Consider the following 20,116-nt stretch of genomic DNA (forward strand, 5'->3'; position numbering starts at 1 on the left):
TTGAAGCAGGAGGATCACAAGTTTGAGACCACCTGTACAACATAGTGAAACCCTGACTCAGAAAGAACTGGGGATGTAGTACAATGGTAGAATGCTTGCCTAGCATGCAGAAGCCTAGGGCTCAATCCCCAGTATCTCCCCACTCCTCCGACACCCCCCCAAAAAGCAACAAGGAAGACAGTATGGTGTTTACATAAATGTTTGTTTTCTAGTGAGTTAGCTTTGAGGTGCAGCTAGCTTTTCCTTTAAGTTCATGGTGACCATGGTGCTGGATGTAGAGAATGCCTACAGATGGAGTGCCAGACCTTCCGGAAGAACAGTCTAGAAGCAACCCTGTCTCACCCAGTCTCACCATTTGCGCCTTCTGGTTTTGAACCCAGACTCTTCTACCAAGGTGTTTGCTCAAACTTTGGTTCAGAACTAAGTGATACTGGATCTTCAAATGCTTCAAGGTGCAGTTCTAGTGTTGTGGTTCTTAATTTCCGCACAGCAGAAACTTTCATCCAAATCTTTGGGTGAATTGGATTGAAAAATGATCATTATAAAGTACTAGAAAACTCAGACATCCTGGATGTGCTGGGAAACCAACTGGGCTTTGGTGCTATAGCCAGAGTCAATGCCCCAAGCTGCAGAGCCAGAGCTGGCCCTGTGAGAGTGTCATCAACATTCCCCTGGGCCCAGCTCCTGCCACTCGTACCTCTCATGGGTGCTGCCACTTCCACAGCCAGCCCCTTTTCAGAATGGAGTTTGCCTATGTCCTGCTTTGCATCACCAACAGTTGAGGCAGGAACCCACTGGGGGCTCACTGGTTGAGTCTTCAGAATTGATAACAGGGAGTGGATTTGTCTACCACCAAGATTTATCTAGTGAGAAATTCTCCAAAGATGGAAGATGAGTTGTTTACTGGCAGCCAAAAAGAATCATGTCCTCCACCACTAACCTGTGGTCCTACTCCCACGCCCTCCTATGGCTGTCTGACCCTGCACAGGTAATTTTTCTTCCTGGATCTGTGGGACTATTGTGAACACTCTATTAAAACAGAATTAATATGGAATGTATGATGACTCCCACGACTCGGACATGACTGGTTTTCTAAACAATCAAAGGATTAAAAGATCTTGAATGGAATTTTTATAATCTTAAAGACTCTTTTCAAAAGAATTCAGCCACATTCAATGTGACAGCTGTATCAATAGTTGACAGTACTATTTAGGAAATATGTCAATTAAGCATTACTAATAAACACTGAAGTGAAATAAAAGCAGTTCATCAAAACAATTCTAGAGGTAGCATTTGGTTAATCTGGTTCCATGATTTTAAAAGTAAAAAAGAAAATAATGTATTCTTACTATATTCTATGATTTAGTTTTTGATGAATTCCGATTCTTTTATCATCATGTTTTGGTTAATGAGGTGGCAGTATAATTTAGTGTTAAGAGCAAAGACTCAATAAAGAAACATTCTACAATTTGAATTGGACTCTACCACATATTTGTTTCAGGACTTTATATAAAGTTTCTGTGCCTTGGGCTCCTCCATCTTTAAAATGACAATCATCTCAATTGTCCGTCTCGTTGGGTTACTTTGAGGATTAAATGAGATAGAAAGGTCTCTGACAGTAATGCTAACTATGAGCTGGCATTGTGCTTAAGGGCTGTTTACTTATGTTGGGTTCATTTAAGAGCCGGTGAGCCGGGAATTGGCTAGCCATTAGGAACTATGAGAACTGTGCAAGTGCCAGATTAAACCATCTTCTGTGAACTGGAATAGAGCCGGAGTTTTATAAAATTTCATTGAGATGGGGTGTAAACACAGCCAGCACATCGTTGGTGCTTGGTGGCAAATTATTGGAATGGGGGTGTATTACATATTCAATGAGAGGCACATGTATGCTTATATAGCTGAAATAACTTGGGACCTTGTTTGGGTATTACATTTAAAAAGTCCTATGACATCCAAAAAATGAAATGCAATTCAAATCTTTATCACTGTTACTTGGAAAAATGACATATGGGTTACTCTTATGATGTTCAGGGACTCTTCCTGATTTTCTTGCTTGTGATTCTCTGCCATCCCCCATCCAACCAGAGCCAATGCTCCAAAGTTCTCTCCTTGAGTACTGTGCAGGGGATTTAAGGATGGAATGCGCTCCAGGGACCAGAGGCACCAGGAGGTGCAGCATCCTAATTTGACCCATTTGCATGTTATCTGGCCTCCCTCTGGCCTGGCCTCCTGTTCTAGCCACTCTTCTCCCTGAGACAGCTCTCTCTGCTCTTTTGAATTAGACTCAGGTATCCCATCCAGGCCTTTCTCCGGACTGCATTATCTCAGTTTGCATAGTGGACCTCAGGTCTATCACTGGAGAGCCACTTGTAAGCACTCCTCAGCTTGCAACCACGACTGAGGAGTCCAGGGGGTGGTGGTGCAGGCTTCTAATCCCAGTGGCTCTGGAGGCTGAGGCAGGAGGATCGAGTGTTCAAAGTCAGCCCCAGCAACTCAGCAAGGCCCTAAGCAACTCAGTGAGACCCTGTCTCTAAATGAAATACAAAATAGGGCTGGGGATGTGGCTCAGTGATAGAGTTCAGTCCCTACTACCAAAAAAAAAAAAAAAAAAAGAAGATTGAAGAGTCCAGACAAATCTCAAACATCCTGTTGCATGTGTGGTTTTTGTCACACACAGGTGATGGTTTCCTCTTCCTGGCCTCCTCCCTTCCCTGGGTTACACCATCACGATTTAGGAAGTCACTTTCTGACACACAAAGGACCTATCCATGTGAGCAGCATTTTACTGAGCATATGGGTAGCCTCCACTTCCCTTTCCCAAAGTGCAAATCAAAACATTCAACCCTTCTAGAGGATTTTATCACTCATTAGGCTCCTGTCCTCACATTCCATGTTATTTCATAGATCATGTGACCATCTTCATAGTCACTGGAAGACCAGAGACCTCTCTGCCACAGATGTCTGTGAACATACTGCTCTTGGGACCCTGTGGGGTATCACTCCAACTGACCACCTATACCCAATTTTCCATGCCCAGACTCCAGAGGGATCTGGGCCTTAGCTGTACAGGACCTGATCAGCCAAGAACTGGAAGTGGGGATCAAAGGTTTTGAGGAGTGACAGAAATAGTCCATGTGCCAGAAGGGGGCCGTTGAGGAGCAAGCGGTGGGGGCGAGGTCTGTTTCTTTTCTTCTTTTTTTTTTTGGGGGGGGGGGTGCTGGGGATTGAACCCAGGGCTTTGTGCTTGCAAGGCAAGCACTCTACCGACTGAGCTATCTCCCAGCCCCGAGGTCTGTTTCTGGCAGTGGCTCCCTCCTGGGAGCTTTCCGAGGGCCTGTGGTTCCGCACGTTGCTTGAGCTCTCGAGGCTTGGAAAAGGAAGCACGACCTCTTCTACCCCGCTCCCGCTGTTTTCCAGCGATCTCCGGGTTGGGCCTTCCGCGGCCCCCAGCAACCTGCTTCCCAGGAGTGGGCCCCAGTGCCTGCTGCGGGGCCGTCCGGGGTCTGGGCGATCTTCCTGACCCAGGCACTGTCATCCCCACCTCAAACCTGTGCAGGGGCTCAGATTCCCCATAGAATGAAGCCCAAGACCTCCAGGATGGTCCCTGCCCATCTGTCCTGCCCATCGGGTCCTAGTAACCCTCGGTACCAACTCCCCAGACCCCTCTCAGTGCATCCCGCGTGCCTCAGTCCTACCGGCAGGCTTCCTTCCTGCAGCCCCTCTGCCCAGGATGCTGCCAGTACCTTCCTTGCTTCGTCACAAGCCAAAGCCAATGTTTATTCATTTGTGGCGCCAGCTGACACGTCACCTTTTTTTTTAGTTGGCAATGGACCTTTATTTTATTTATTTATATGTGGTGCTGAGAATTGAACCCAGTGCCTTGCAGGTGCTAGGCAAGCCCTGTGCCACTGAGCCACAACCCCAGCCCCCCCCCACATCACTTCTTGACCTTCAAACTGTGCGTAATTTTATCAGATGCAACAATATTTTTCTGCAAATACTTGATTTTGCATCTTCCCTCCCTAGACTGTAATCTCCAGGAGGGCAGAGAGATCTGGGGAGGGTTGGATTACAGTTGAATCTGTCGAGTCTCTAGCTCAGGGCCTGGTGCCTCCAGGTCTTCAGCAAGTGTGAACAAATAATCTGGTGCTAATTGGGTAGCGAAGTAGCCTTTGATTTGCACCCAGAAAACTATTTTGTAAATACTGAAGACAGCACTACGCACTGGAAAGGACACAGTCCAGTCAGTACTGCTGTAGGTAGTGACTTATACAACGCGATGTGAAATCTACCTGTAGTTTAACATAATAAAATTTATTGTTTCATGTGGAAAACAGGAATAAGGGTAAATACATTTCAACAAAGAATAGTCGACAATAATATAGTTACTTTCCCATGTGGTATTTTAATCACAAAGGGTTATGTTTTTCTCCCATAATAAAAATACTTCTAAGCCCATGTCTATGAAATCTATTACATTTGGGAGTAAGTCCAGAGCTAACCCTGGAAGGAAGACTTCCTATCATCCCCTCTTACTAGTTACTGTTACTAGTCCAAGGTTTTCTTACCTATTAATCACTCAGTGTTACAGTAAGTACAATTGTTATGGGGAATAAAGTGTCTTTTGCTCTTCTTTTTACTGAGTGAAACAAAGGAATAAGTCTCAGGGCCTTTGTGCTGAAGACATTTTTTCCCTCTGCCCTGAAATGTTCCCTTGAAGCAAAGTATTTGTGCCTTTGGTATGTGCACATGTGTGTACATGTGTGGTGCATGTGGGTTTGTGTGTGTGTGTGTGTGTGTGTGTGTGTGTGTGTGTAGGCACCCTGAAAAGCTTTCCAGGCCAACTCTTTAATGGGCGTCTTCTCAAAGAGGGTCTCCCTGACAGCCCTATTTAACCTGTTAAGTTCCATCGCTCAGATGTAGCGCACCTATAAAAACTTAAATTGAGCAACAAATAAACTACTTATGGTAACTTGTGAAATAAATATTATGTTTTTAGAGTTTCATTCTTTTGAGAAGAGTAATAGGTGAATGATTAGAACATTTAAAAATGTTTCCATACATATTGTGAAAAATTATATATATATATATATATATATAAAGGATATATAAACTCTAGATTATGATTTCTAACTTATTTTAATTCATCTGTTTCAATTTCATTGAAATATTCACAGAATTGAAAACGTGGGACTTAATGGGCCAGGCAAGCTGCCTTTATTCTCAGTTTCTCTCCATTTCTAGCTCCTAGCTCACTTTCTGATTGAGTCATTTCTTGGTTCTCTTTTTTCCTTGGTGGACTATAAACTCTCTGGGGCCTGGGATTGAGCCAATCCTGTTCACTGTTGTATTCTCAGTACTAAGGGCAGTACTTCACAGAGTGTGGGCATTCATCTGTTCAACAAATAAGGTTGAATAACAGACAAAATTTCCTCTCCTTTAAAGCATTTGGATAAAAGAATGAACAAATGAATGATCAACTGTTCTCCGTTTGCTAATCTAAACTCAAATTGCTGGGAGTCAGTGGCTTAACAGTATTTTTATTCATTTAGTTATTTTGGGGTACTGGGAGTTGAACTCAGGGGCACTCAACCACTGAGCCACATATGCAGCCCTATTTTGTATTTTATTTAGAGACAGGGTCTCACTGAGTTGCTTAGCGCCTCACTTTTTGCTGAGGCCGGCTTTGAACACTCGATCCTCCTGCCTCAGCCTCCGGTGCCGCTGGGATTACAAGCCTGCGCCACCAAGCCTGGCTAACAGTATGTATTTATGAATAAACACTTTTTTTTTTTTTAAACTACTGATTATCCTTGAGGTAAAGGAAGTGATTCAGAGAAGAACTCAAAATTTATTCAGAAGCACTAACAAGATACATACAGTGTTGGAAGAACCCAGGATAGATTTCATTTTTGCTTGGCAGTTGGTAGGATGAGCTTCAATTTTATTCTTTCCGGAGCACACACTGGGGGGAAAGCTGAGGGTTTCCCCTGAGATCGGAGCCTACCGCTGTGAGAATGTGCTGAGTCTGCTCTGTGGATGTATCCCAAGCTGGATACCAGAGAAGTCTCCCAAAATATCCTGTGAAGTTAATTAGATGCTCTTTCAGTGTTGAACTTCTGGAATCTGTTCAATAGCAACGACTGGGTGAAAACAATTATTCTTAAAATAGAAGCTTCAACAATGAACAGTGAAATGAAACACAAACACTGAAGGAATTCTATCTACTCTCAACTCTTGGGGTGCAGTCAGGGAAAGAATGTGCCCAAGTGGGGGAGGTAGCCTTTTTTAGCTTGAACGGGAGCGGAAGGAACCAAGGTTAGGAAAATGGGCCTTGTTGGGATTCTGCTTCTGTCCCTCGGAGCCAGCTTCCTACAACTAGCATTCTTAATGGCCTGGATGAGAGGCCTTGCCCGTGATTACAGCCAAAGACCTTCCGTTCCCTACTTTACACAGATAGGGTTTTCTTTCAGAACCCACATCAGCACTTCCTACTTCATTGGAGTGTTCTCATGGCTCTCTCAAGTTTAATGTCCCCTTGTGTTCTCATGGCTCTCTCAAGTTTAATGTCCCCCCAGGAGATGGTTACAGTGTGTGAAGAAATGTTTTGGTTGTCATAACTGAGAGGCTGTTTCTGGTCAGTAGGGTCAAGGACGCTGTTAAGCATTAGGAAGAACCCCCACATCCAAGAATTATTTAGCTCAAAATGTCTTTAGAGCTAAGACAGAGAAACCCTGGGCTGTATTGGTGCCAGTCAGTTCTCCTGCAGGAACTAACTGCAATGCCCTGGTCATGAAATAGAAAAAACAACCAGCATTTTATGTTCTTGAACAGAATCAATTTTTTTTTTTTTTCAGTAAAGGAAGATTTTCTTTCAATTTAATGTGGGGAGGGATAGTATTGAAATACTCCAAATACAACTATACTTTCAAGAATTTCCTTTGGAAGTCTTGATATTCCTAGAACTTTGTGATAAGGGAAGGGTCGATACTGTGAAAGCAGTTTTAGGTTTGCACCTGTGACTTTTGAATTGACTATGAGCCTCATAAAGGACTCACAAATGAAGACTTGTTTATATTTGGCTGATAGGGGGCTGGGGGTGTGCTGGTGGATCTTGCAATCCAGTAGGAACAGTGCTATGAATGGTGGAATCCTGGATAAAATTGGTTTAATTCCTGTCACAACAGTGATGTGGTGATCCAGTTATTACCAACTGCTGTTTGTAAGATGGTTTCAACCAGAGGTGATTTCAGAGGACGGTAGAGTCTACTAAACCCAGGTCTCCTGGAGCTGAGCACATTGCTGTCTTAGCTTGAAAAGGGAGATTAGGAAGAAAACCCATGGTCCTGCCCCAGAATGTCTGGCGTGTGTGGGTCCATAGTTAGGTGAAGCTAGTTTGGAATTTTATTTTATTTTTATTTTTCTAATTTTTTTTGATGCTGGAGATCAAACCCATGGCCTTGCATGTATGTGCTAAGCATATATTCTACCACTGCGTTACACCCCAGTCCCAGCTTCTACTTTTTTTCTTTTTTAATTATACTACCTTAGGGAAGTTGCATAACCTCTTCGAAAGTCTTCCCACATTTTTTGAGTGGGGATAATAATATGGTATTATTATGATAAGAATTAAGTGACGATAAAAACTCAAAATACAGAAGCCTAATATGTGTCAATTCTTTCCCCTCCAGACTTTCTCTCTTGTCAATCCTCATTTGGTGCCACCTCACACCTTTAAGGAATGTAGGCATGCGCCCAGGTCTGTGATCAGCTCCAGTCACATCAATAAAATAGCTGCCACCTGAGAACTTCCTGAAATTGAAGGAACAATCTCACAACTTTGGTAACCATGAGCTATCAAAAAGTTTCATGGGTAGAGAGAGAACATGGAATAAGGACAGTGGAAGTGACCTTGGGCTGGGGTGCTTTCGGATTGAACCAGGAGGAGATAAGGGAACCTTGGCGCAGTCTTGATTTTTGACATTGTCTCCTCTTAATTGTCACCTCTCATCCCCACATACTCCTGAAGTGACATTAGAATGAGACAAACCGAAATTGGGGATGGGACCTCTACCAGGAGCTCATGCATCCTCTCTGTCATTCTCTTTTTCTTTTGTGGTGCTAGGGTGTTATGGTTTGGATGTGAGGTGACCCCCAAAAGCTCAAGTGTGAGACAATGCAGGAAGGTTTGGAGGCGAAATGATTGGGTTATGAGAGTCTTAACCTAATCAGTGAATTGATCCCCTGATGGGATTAATCGAGTGGTAACAACTGAAGGCAGGCAGGGTGTGGCTGGAGGAGGTAGGACATTGGGAGCATGGCTTTAGGGTATGTATTTGTAGATACATGGCAAGCCGAGCTCTCTCTGCGTTAGCTGCTTCCCTCTGCCACATTCTTCCACCATGATGTCCTGCCTCACCTTGAGCCCTAAGGCATGGAGTTGGCTGTCAATGGACTGAAACCTCTGAAACCGTGTGCCCGCCAATAAACTTTTCCTTCCAAATAAGCTTTTTCTCCTCTACTATCTTTCTGGTGGGGTCTTTTAGTCACAGCAGTGAAAAATCTGACTAAAACATGGGGATTGAACCCAAGGCCTTCCACATATTAGAGGAACGCTCTGCCATTGAGCACACCCGCAGCCTTCCCTCTGCCTTTTCAGGATTTAATCCAGTCTGTGTCCAGTGGGCGTGTCTTTGGATCCCAGAGGAGTTCACAGATGTCACCAGCTGGAAGCTTTTGCTTGCAGACATCCACAGTGCTTCTCTCGGGACGTATTTCTATGCCAGGATGATCAAAGAGCAGTCATGTGATTACATGAGTAGATTTTGTGAGTCTTTTGGGGGATCTGAGTACATCTGGCTCTGAAATGCCACAGACCAACCTGGATTTTTCGGAGGCCCAGGACGAGCTGTGTTTTTCTCTTGTTCATTTTTCACTTACTTTAGGAGGGAGGAATGGTGACAACTCAGTCACATGGCACTGCCGAGGTCTGTCAGAGAGCAGGGGTGTTTGAATCCCTGCTGAATCCTGCCCAGTTGGAGTGAAGCGTCGGGTTGGGGTGGGGTAGGGCAGGCCCTGAACTGGGACTCGGAAGCTCTGTGTTCGCATTCTTTAAATTGCCATGTGACCTTGAGCAAGTTGTGTAGCTTCTTGTGATCTCCTTTCCCTTATCTGGAAAAAAGAGGGTTGGACTATATTGCCCCTAAGAACTTGGCAGCATGGACTTTCCACTGGGTGACTCTGGTGTCACCAAATGTGTTGTATCTCTTGGCTGCAAGTAGTTTAAGGGTGGGGTAGGTGGGGTGGAAATTGTGGAGGAAAAACATTGTTTTAATTTTAATTTAAATACTGGACCACAAAGTTAAGATTAGCAAAGTCTTTGCCCCAGCCTTCCTTTTGTGTAACCCCCAAGATGTTTAGAGGAACCAGCCTAGGTAGACAGAGAAAGCATGAACTTGAGAGCCACAAAAATTTAAATTTGAATATCAGCTCTGCCATGGGTTAGGGTTAAGTTAATTTCTCTGAGCTTCAGTTCACTTACCTACCAAATTGGAATAATGACATGGGGTTGCCCTGAGGTCAGTAAGATAATGTGTTCGATGTATCTTGCACACAGAAGGCGGGCCCCAAATGGCTCTAGTTAGGCTCCCTCCTGGAGACTTCTGGCCACCTGTTTTATGTTATGTTTTATTGTGTAGCTAGGGCTGGGAACCAGCTACGTTAGGGTTAGTCAAGGCCAGAAACACTGATTCAGCGTATATACTCAAGGTCGTAAACATTAGCTGGTGAGCATGCACCCCTTACGTACCTGTTGGCAGCATGCCTTCTTTGTTTGGCCTGCATGTGAAAGGGCCTAGGGAAAAGACTGGGAGGCTACTGGGGCAAAGTGGGTTGGCTGGGGGCTGCCTAGTGGCTGTGGACGCCTCTGAATAAAGAATGACTGATATTCCCACTGTGCCTCACTTCTTCTTTCAATTGCCCGATCCTCGAACCTTGGTTCCTGGGTCCGAGCCTCGCCCTCGCTCTGTTAGCACTTGAAAAATGGTTTGTCTCACTATCCTTGTGTTGTAAGTGTTATTATCAGGTATTGGTCTGGGATTGTCCCAGGAAGTCCTGGTGGACACTGAGCCTGGACCAACTCTAGGGATGTTTCTCCCTGTTCCTAAGCCTTATCCAGCTTCCTGGCTTGGTGTCAGGAAGACTTAAAGCTGCCTGGGTTGGCTCTGTACCCTCTTAGTTTCCTACCCACTTCCTACCTCCTCCTCTGTGACATATAAAAATACATATTTGGTCTCTGCTATAGTTTGGATCTGAATTGTAGCCTAAAGTTTCATGTGTTAAAGTGTGGTTACCAGCCTGTGGTACTACTGGAAAGTGGTAGAACGTTTAGGGGGCGGGGCCTGGGGGGAGGAAGTTAGATCATTGGGGGTGTGACCTTGAGGGATACTGGGCTCTGGGCCCTTCCTCTTTCACTTTGTTTCCCGGTCTCCGTGTCCTTCTGTCATAATGTTCTGTCTCATCACAGGCCCCAAAGCAATGGGACCAAGCAGCCAAGGACTGAAACCTCTGAAACCATGAGCCAAAACAAACCTTTCCTCTTTTAAGTTGATTAATCACAGGTATTTCATCACAGCTATGGGGAAGCTAACACAGTTTCTGATGCAGATATTTGCTTTTTTACAGCAAAAATGGTTTTTTATTGACCTTGCATGATAAGAATATGTCAGCAAGATGCTATTTTTTGAGCAGTACCTTGAATGTCTTATGTTCCCTTTGCTGGGGTACAAAGCTCTATTATGCTGGGTTCCTCCAGCTGGGGAATGAGCAACTAAAATTCTTTAGTTGGATGCTTTGGAGGGTGGTCCACAAACCTGCAGAAATGAGTGGTTTGATCTTCACTGCCTATGTCTTAGGACAGTCCCTGTTCCTTCATCAGAAGCACAGTCCTGGAAGGAATGACTGTCTAAAAATAGGGCGTTGGAGCTGTGGCTGCACCAGCAGATGGAGAGCCTTCCTGTCAGCTTTGGGACAGGCCAGCTGATAAAGCTTTCTGCTCCATGGCCCAGATTACTCACAGCTGTTTTCCAGATCAAAGGGCCCTGGGGATGCCGGCCTCACACCACACATCAGGTGCTTGTTATCAAATGCTCCAAGTGAGGCAGGAACAGCTGAGTCAGGCTCCAAGCCTTGCCTACCAGATGGATTAGGACGGGTTGGCAAGCTGAGCTGTAGCCATATTCTAAACTCGGCAATCTCCCTTCATATGGATGTATTTTTTTCTTTCTAGTTTGTATCAAAAGTTGGATTTTCCCTTCCATTATGGCCGGGGTGGTCTAGCACAGAAGTTAATGGAGTGTATTCTGGAGTTAAATTTCTTGGGTTTGAAGCCTGTTATTTTGTTTTGTCTTAAATTAACAAACTTTTTTTTTTTTTTAAGAGCAGTTTTGGGTCATGGCAAAGTTGTTCAGAAAGTACTAAGATGTCCTACATAGCCCTTATCCCTCCCACCCCAAACTCACCCGCTATTAACAAGCCCACCCAGAGCGGTACATTTGTTACCATCAGTGGAGACTGACATCATTATCACCCAAAGTCCAACAGTTCACACTAGAGTTCAATCTTGCGGATGTACTTTCTATGTCTTTTGATAAATATATAATGACATGTGCCCACCATTGTAGTGTTCTATAGAGTATTGTTACAACCCTAAAAGTACTCTGCATAGTATCCCTTCCGAGGGGCAGGTATTACAAGCAGGCACCACCGTGCCTACCCACAACGTTATTTTTAATAATAGGAATGAACCTCATGCCATTCGTCTTGCTGAGGGCTTTGAATACCACTACTGGGCTGCATAGTAGCTACCAGCATTGTTCTCCATTTTCAGATGGGGTGACACCTGGTGCAGGACGCTCCAGGATCCCATTTCAGCACCATGCCTGACATCATATGGCTCAGCCCAAGCATTTACATAACAGATGTTGCTCCTGGTTCAGTCCTTCCTGTATTCTTAGAAAATGACACAGGGAGAGAGGTGGGAGGAACATGCAGTCTCCCTGTTTCCTTCGTACTAAGAGGATGCAGGAACCAGCTGGACATTCCAGAGGACTGGTGCAGCTACCTGCTGCACCAACAACTGCACTGTACCTCCCTTTACCAGTCACCTAGATGGAGAAAATTTCTCAGACAGCTGCCATTATTAAGCCCTTGCTACGTGTTGGATACTTGGCAAAATGTCCATTTAATCCCCCTAGCCACTCCGCAAAGGGTAAACTTTTATCGTCCTTATTTTTCAGATAAGGAAACAGGTCAGAGAACAGAATTAGTAAGTGACAGAGTTGGAAATCTGTCTGACCCTGGAGGCCACAGCCCCGGAAGGGCTGCATCCTGCAGGGAAGTGTGTTGACACTGAAATGAAGCTGAGTTTTCTGGCCAGGGAGAGACTTTCCAGGAAACAGGGCAAAAAAGTGAAAAGGATTCATGGAGAAGGACGCCTCATAGCCACGTCCCACTAGTGTCCAGAGTAGAACTTCCCAAGAATCGCAGGCCCTGTGGATGACTTCCCTAGGGCTCACCAAGCGCAGCCTGAGGTCAGGCTCTATAATAACCTCTGCTGGAAATGAGACAGCCACAGGTTCCCAGACGTTCCCTCTGGGACACCTGCCCTGAGTGGAGTGCACTCAGACAGGCCCTGTGACCCGTCCTGAGGTTTCAGTTTGCAGTCTCCATAGCAACCCTGAATCTCTGGGCTGTGTATGCAGCAGACACATGACATGACAGAGGTACTGGCACGGCTCTGGGTCAGACTGCCCTGGATGTCCAAGCCAATACTGCTGCCTTGAAACTCAAATCTGTGGAAAACACACGTAAGAATAGAAAGTACTGGAAGGAGAAAAAAAAAAAAAAACTTTTAGAATGTTCTACAGTGAAGAGGTTGTATTTATATCTTGACGATAACAAAAATATGAAAAGGAGAAAATAAAGATTGGAAGGAAGCATGTTAAAATGTGATTTTGGTAATTGGTCATTTCTATTTCCAATTTTTCTAAGACATACACCATGCCTGCTTTTATAGTGGAAAATATGTGTTTTGAAACTCCCCCTCCCCTTCTGGAGTGGCTTATGTTTATCTTGAGGAGTTAGAGGGGACTGGATGTCTGGGAGCACAACCTCCTCTGTAAATTCTCTCCTTTCTGGAATGGGAAAAGAGTAGAAGGGCAGCAGAACTGCACAGGACTAGTGTGAGCCTTCAGGGGGAAGCCTGGGTAAGATTTTCATCACAGTGTGGCTCATGGGAAATGGTCAGCGTTAGTGGTCATCATCAAAATCACTATGACTATGACCACCAGAGGGCACACCTGGCCCTGGGAGTCGTGATTCCTGGGACACCATGATTCATAGGTAGACAGATGTGAGAAGATAGGAATGCCACTTCCTTTCTTGCTTATCTGCAAGTCTCCAGCCAGGCGCTGAGAAAGACACCAACTTTAGAGACGCCAAGTGGCTGCCTTTCTGTAGCAGTAGCAGAAGCTGACCTGTCACTCCTGGGAATGCACATGCCGTGGAAACGAAATACTCTCCTGGGCGAGGAGGGCAGACATTCTCCCTACAGGGCAGGACCGGTCATCTCCCCAGGATGGGATGGTGGGCATAGGGAAGGGGCCCTGAGGGAGCCCGAGGACACGGCTGTACGGAGGGAGGCGGACATTCTCTTACTACTAGTCACTGGCTCTGGAGGCCATGGGAAGAGGGTGGAGTCCTGGGTCAGGCGAGTGTGTAGGCAAGTTCATCCAGTGCTGAAGGGAACAGAGAATCACCAAACCCTCAGGGGAAAAGGGAGCTCAGGAATCGGACCTTTCACAATCTCCCTTAGTGCCAAAATCACCCTGCCTGCCAAAAGTGAGCCTGCCAAAAGAAACAGACCAACTCCGCTCAGGACCTGGCCCTGCTAAATCCTGTGAACTCACCCCCTCGAAATGGCCCCTCCGCTGCATACTTAGTAAAGCATCACGGATTCCATTTCTTTTTCTTTTTGTATTCTTTCATTTGCTTCCGTGCACCATGGCTTCATTCTTCTAGTTGACGACTCTCCTCCTCTATCCAGCCCTGGCATCTAACTCCAAGATCCAGATTATCTGAATAGCCAGTGGGCTCTTCTGACTTTGCTACTTGCATGGGGTTTAATAGGCCTGAAACAACACTCAGTTCTTAAGAGCAACCCCCACCTAGAGTTCTTCCTGTCTTTTCCATCTAAGAAGACAGCATCCCCAACCACCCAAGGCATTTGAGGGAAGGAGTCTTCCCTCATTCCTCCTCTGCCCTGTCCACTCAAATCCAAGCCCTCAAATGGCTTTGCCGTGGATCCTACAAGCTCCCGGCCCCATCCCCCACTCCCTACCTCCACAGCACCGTCCACACCAAGCCTTCATTCTCTTTCCAGAACAGTCTATGCACAGCAGTCAGAGTGATCCGCTAACAAGGTAAATCACACATAGAAACTGGCGAGGGACCTCCAACAGCTCCATATTGCTCCTACGGTAAAATCCAATCTCCTCATTCTGGGCCACAGGCTTGCCCTTCAATGGACCTCCCCAAGCCCTTGATCCGATACACTGGCCTCTTTGCTATTGACCCCATGGCAGGGCCTGGCAGGGCCTTCCTCTATCTAGAAAACCCTTCCAGTGACTGGTGCTTTCCGCCACTCAACCTGCAGGTCAAATGGCACCACCTCAGAGAAACTTCCCTGGATTTCCCAAACCCCCTGCATAAGGGGCAGCTGCCCCTCTACTCCTCATGGTCACCAGAACATTGCTTGGTTTATTTTCTCTATCAGATTCATCACCTTGAAATTGTCTTGTTCATTTTTTTTTTTTTCGGCTGGGTTTTGGCTGTGATCCTGGTGAAGGTGGGGTGCCGTCAGGCCTCCTCAGTGTCGGATATCTTGCTCCTGGAACAGGACTTGCACATGTTCATTGCCAGGTGTGAAAGGGAGGCAGGAGCAAATGATTCCTGAACATTTATGTGCGGCCTGTTCGGGGATCAAGATGGGTGCGATAGGATCCACAGAGGGCAGTCATGGCCGACAGCTGTAGCTTATACATCAGAACCCCAACCAAGATGAACTCCGAAACCTCCCCCACAGCCTGACTGCAGCCAGCAACCTTCTTCCTTCTTGTGTTTCCCCAACCCCCACCTTTGTTACAAAGAGCTTGGCAATTTTAGCAGCAGGGAACAAGAGTGTGGTGAGCTATCTTTGATCCTGGGTGAACTTCGCTCAGGCACAGAAGGTGGCGTGCTTACTAGGCCAGTACCCAGCAAGATTGGTGTGGGGAACCATTCTCTTGTTTATCAAGGATCAGTAATTGGTAAAGGAGCTTTCAGGAGAAAGGAAAAGCAAATGGAAAGAATCAAGCAAATCAATCTGATGCCTGGAAAATGATCCCTTCACCTCAGGGCCTTTGCACTTACTGCTTTGGTTACTGGAACACTCTTCCTCACATATTGCATAATTTGCCTTCCTGTTTTTTACATTGTTGCTCAAAGATGGTGAAGTTTTCCTCTACTGTCTTTTCAAAAATTGTACTTTGTTTGCTCTCTTACCTACCCTGTTTTATTTTTCACCTGAGTACTGTCACCGCCTACCAAACTTTATTATTATTATTATTATTTTAAGAAACTGGTGTTTATGCTCCATAACCTTATTTCCATTTTGCTTAATAGGTGTCTGCAGAACAGCTCAAGACCACTTGGTGGTTGTTCCTACCCACTCAGTAGCCTGAGCAGTGAGAGCTGCAGGCCGGTCTTCAGTGGCCGGCTGGGCACTCCAGTCTTCAGTAGGAACTGCTGGGTAGGCACAGAGGGCACCTGCACACCTGCAGACCCGTCTGCAACCTCAGGTTGAGTGGCAGTGAACTCAGGAGCTGGAGCCGTCCATTCACCCTGAAATTCCTCCTTGGTTACAGCTTTTTCAGCAGCAGCCTGCTCTTCCTTTTCAACCTCTTCAGGATCTCTGTGGAAGTAGAGCTCAGGCACGACCTCCCACGGGTGTTCACACAATATGGTGCCACGCATGCGCAGAACTTCTCAGGCCAGCGTCCACACATCAGACCCACAGGATGGGCTCCCTCATTGTTGTGTGGAGTGGCAATGTCCACGTAGCGCAGAGGAGAGTCTGTGTTACACAGAGCAATGGTGGGCAGATTGACATAAGGTGCTTCTGTCAGAGGCAGGTGGTCAGCCCTGGGATCAGTGACCACCAGGAGACGTGGCTCCCAGAAGGCTGCCTGGATCTGGTCATCGAAGGTTCCAGGAGTGAAGTGCCAGCAGTAGGAGTGGCTCCAGTGGCAGCAGCAAGCTTCAGCACAGCCCACTGGCCAGTATTCCTAGAGGATAGGACACTGGCATCGGCAGGGTTTTCAATGGCAACACTGGCACGAGCTGCCCGCAGAAGCTTCTCCCAGGTTCTCTTCAGATTTATGAAGTATATGCCATCGCTTTTCCTTTTGTAGATATATTGTTCCATCTGGAAATCAAGGTTGGTGCCACCTAAGTGGGTTCCTACTGCAAGGAATTTGAGGACATCCTACTCCTTCATTTGCAGGGCATCAAGCGCTCTGGACATTGTGACAGTTTCCCTTTAAGTTACAACAGGCATCAAGAACAATGCCGTGTGGACCCCTCCCTGGGTAGCACGGGAAGGCAAACTTTATTATTATTAAACATGTATGCTCTCTGCCCTTCCCACCCTCGAAGGCGAGCTCTACCAGTGAGGGGTCTTTGTCTCTCTGGTTCACTGTGTACCTCCAGCATCTGTGTACCTCCAGAACATTTGGTTTTGTTTTTTTTTTGGGGGGGGGGATTGGATTATTTCACTTAGCATGATATTCTCCAGTTCCATCCATTTACTGGCAAATGCCATCATTTCATTCTTCTTTATGACTAAGTAATATTCCACTGTGTATGTATACCACATTTTCTTTATCCATTCATCTGTTGAAGGGCAGCTAGGTTGGTTTCATAGCTTAGTTATTGTGAATTGAGCTGCTGTAAACATTGAAGTGACTGAGTCACTGTAGTATGCTGATTTTAAGTCCTTTGGGTATATACCAAGGAGTGGAATAACTGGGTCAAATGGTGGTTCCATTCCAAGTTTTCTGAGGAATCTCCTTACTATTTTTCAGAGTGGTTGCATCAATTTGCAATCCCACCAGCAATGTATGAGTGAACATTTTTCCCCACATCCTCACCAAAATTATTGCTACTTGTGTTCTTGATAATTGCCATTCCTATTAGAGTGAGGTAGAATCTCAATGTAGTTTTAATTTGCATTTCTTGAATTACTAGAGATGTTGAACATTTTTTCATATATTTGTTGACCATTCATATTTCTTTGAAGTTTCTGTTCAGTTCCTTTGCCCATTTACGAATTGGGTTATTTGTTGTTTTGGTGTTAAGTTTTTTGAATTCTTTATCCTGGTGATTAATGCTCTATCTGAGGTGCAGTTTGCAAAGATTTTCTCCCATTCTGTACACTCTTTTTTCAGTTTCTTGTTTCCTTTACTGTGAAGAAGTTTTTAGTTTGATACCATCCCATTTATTGATTTTTTCATTTTACTTTTTGTGATTTAGGAGTCTTGTTGAGGAATTTGGTTCCCAAGCTGACATGATGGAGATTTGGGCCTACTTTTCTTCTAGTAGGCACAGGGCCTCTGGTCTAATACCTAGGTTCTTGATCCACTTTAAGTTAAGTTTTGTGCAGGGTGAGAGATAAGGGTTCAATTTCATTCTATGACGTATGAATTTCCAGTTTTCCCAGCACCATTTGTTGAAGAGGCTGTCTTTTCTTCAGTGTATGTTTTTGGTGCCTTTGTCTAGTGTAAGGAAAAATGCAGCTCAGCTCGGGACTCGGCAGTTCCAGCTCCTCCCGCGGAACTGCCGCTGCGCATGCCCGTCTCAGTTGCGGCTCAACAATAGCTCCCAGAAAAATCCACGGTGGACACAAGGCCTCACGCAAGAGGCTTTATTATGCGGACGACTAGCGAGTCTGCTCCGGGGTGAAAAGAAAGGAAAAAGAGAAAGATGGCGTGGACGCTTCTCCCAGATATTGGAATCTCCTGGGCTGGAAGGAACCAATAGCAGAGGAGAATACTTGCAAGCTGACTGATGAACCAATAGCTAGCTAGCATGTTAGGACGTAACGTGGGACGCAGGAAAATGGCTGTTGCGTAGGCCGGAAATTCCTGTAATGTAAGAGGCGGGTGGAGCACAGATTGACAAGTGGTTGGGAGGCGGGGAGAAATGGCTGCACCTGGAAGTGCGGAGTATCGGTTTTGTATTACATCTAGTATGCGGTAACTATATTTATGTGGGTTTGTCTCTGTGTCTTCCATTCTGTACCATTGGTCTACGTATCTGTTTTGGTGCCAATACCATGCCATTTTTGTTACTATAGCTCTGTAGTATAATTTAAGGTCTGGTATCATGAGGCCTCCTGCTTCATGTTCCTCACTGAGGATTGCTTTGGTTATTCTGGGCCTCTTATTTTTCCAAATGAATTTTAAGACTGTTTTGTCTGTTTCTATGAAGAACATCATTGGAACCTTAATAGGAATTGCATTACATCTGTATAGTGCTTTTGGTAGTATGGCTAGTTTGACAAAATTAATTATGCCTATCCAAGAGCATGGGAGATCTTTCCATTTTCTGAGGTCTTTTTCAATTTCCTTCTTTAATGTTTTGTAGTTTTCATTATAGAGGTCATTCACCTCTTTTGTTAGATTGATTCCCAAATATTTTGTTTTCTTTGAGGTTATTGTGAATGGGATAGATTTTCTTTCTTTCTTTTTTTTAAAATTTATTTTTATTGTAAACAAATGGGATACATGTTGTTTCTGTTTGTACATGGAGTAACAGCATACCATTTGTGTAATCATACATTCACATAGGGTAATGAGGTTTGATTCATTCTGTTATTTTTTCCTCCCCCCGCCCCTCCCACCCCTCTTTTCCCTCTATACAGTCCTTCCTTCCTCCATTCTTGCCCCCCTCCCACCCCCCATTATGTGTCATCATCCGCTTATCAGCGAGATCATTCGTCCTTTGGTTTTTTGAGATTGGCTTATCTCACTTAGCATGATATTCTCCAATTTCATCCATTTGCCTGTAAATACCATAATTTTATTATTCTTCATGACTGAGTAATATTCCATTGTATGTATATACCACAGTTTCTTTATCCATTCATCCATTGAAGGACATCTAGTTTGGTTCCACAATCTGGCTATTGTGAATTGAGCAGCTATGAACATTGATGTGGCTGTATCTCTGTAGTATGCTGATTTTAAGTCCTTTGGGTATAGGCCAAGGAGTGGGATAGCTGGGTCAAATGGTGGGTCCATCCCAAGTTTCTAAGGAAACTCCACACTGCTTTCCAGAGTGGCTGCACTAATTTGCATTCCCACCAGCAATGTATGAGTGTACCTTTTCCCCCATATCCTCTCCAACACCTATGGTTGCTTGTATTCTTGATAATCGCCATTCTAATTGGGGTAAGATGGAATCTTAGTTTTGATTTGCATTTCTCTTATTACTAAAGATGGTGAACATTTTTTCCTATGTTTGTTGATTACTTGTAGATCTTCTGTGAAGCATCTGTTCATATCCTTAGCCCATTTGTTGATTGGGTTATTTGTATTCTTGGTGTAGAGTTTTTTGAGTTCTTTATAGATTCTGGAGATTAGTGCTCTATCTGAAGTATGATTGGCAAAGATTTTCTCCCACTCTGTAGGCTCTCTCTTTGCATTGTTGATAGTTTCCTTTGCTGAGAGAAAGCTATTTAGTTTGAATCTATCCCAGTTGTTGATTCTTACTTTTATTTCTTGTGCTATGGGAGTCCTGTTAAGGAAGTCTGGTCCTAAGCCAACAAGTTGAAGATTTGGACCTACTTTTTCGTCTATTAGATGCAGGGTCTCTGGTCTGATTTCAAGGTCCTTGATCCATTGTGAGTTGAGAGATAGGGGTTTAGTTTCATCCTGTTGCATATGGATTTCCAGTTTTCCCAGTACCATTTGTTGAAGAGGCTATCTTTTCTCCATTGCATATTTTTGGCACCTTT

At 44.9% G+C, this 20,116-nt stretch overlaps 1 pseudogene; it reads right to left on the reverse strand.

The window, feature by feature from the left end:
• Positions 1–15,739: 15,739 nt before the first annotated feature.
• Positions 15,740–16,624, reverse strand: LOC124983462 (40S ribosomal protein SA-like; annotated as a pseudogene).
• Positions 16,625–20,116: the final 3,492 nt, after the last annotated feature.

The sequence above is a fragment of the Sciurus carolinensis genome, chromosome 4, assembly GCF_902686445.1.
Source record: "Sciurus carolinensis chromosome 4, mSciCar1.2, whole genome shotgun sequence".
Lineage (NCBI taxonomy): Eukaryota > Metazoa > Chordata > Mammalia > Rodentia > Sciuridae > Sciurus > Sciurus carolinensis.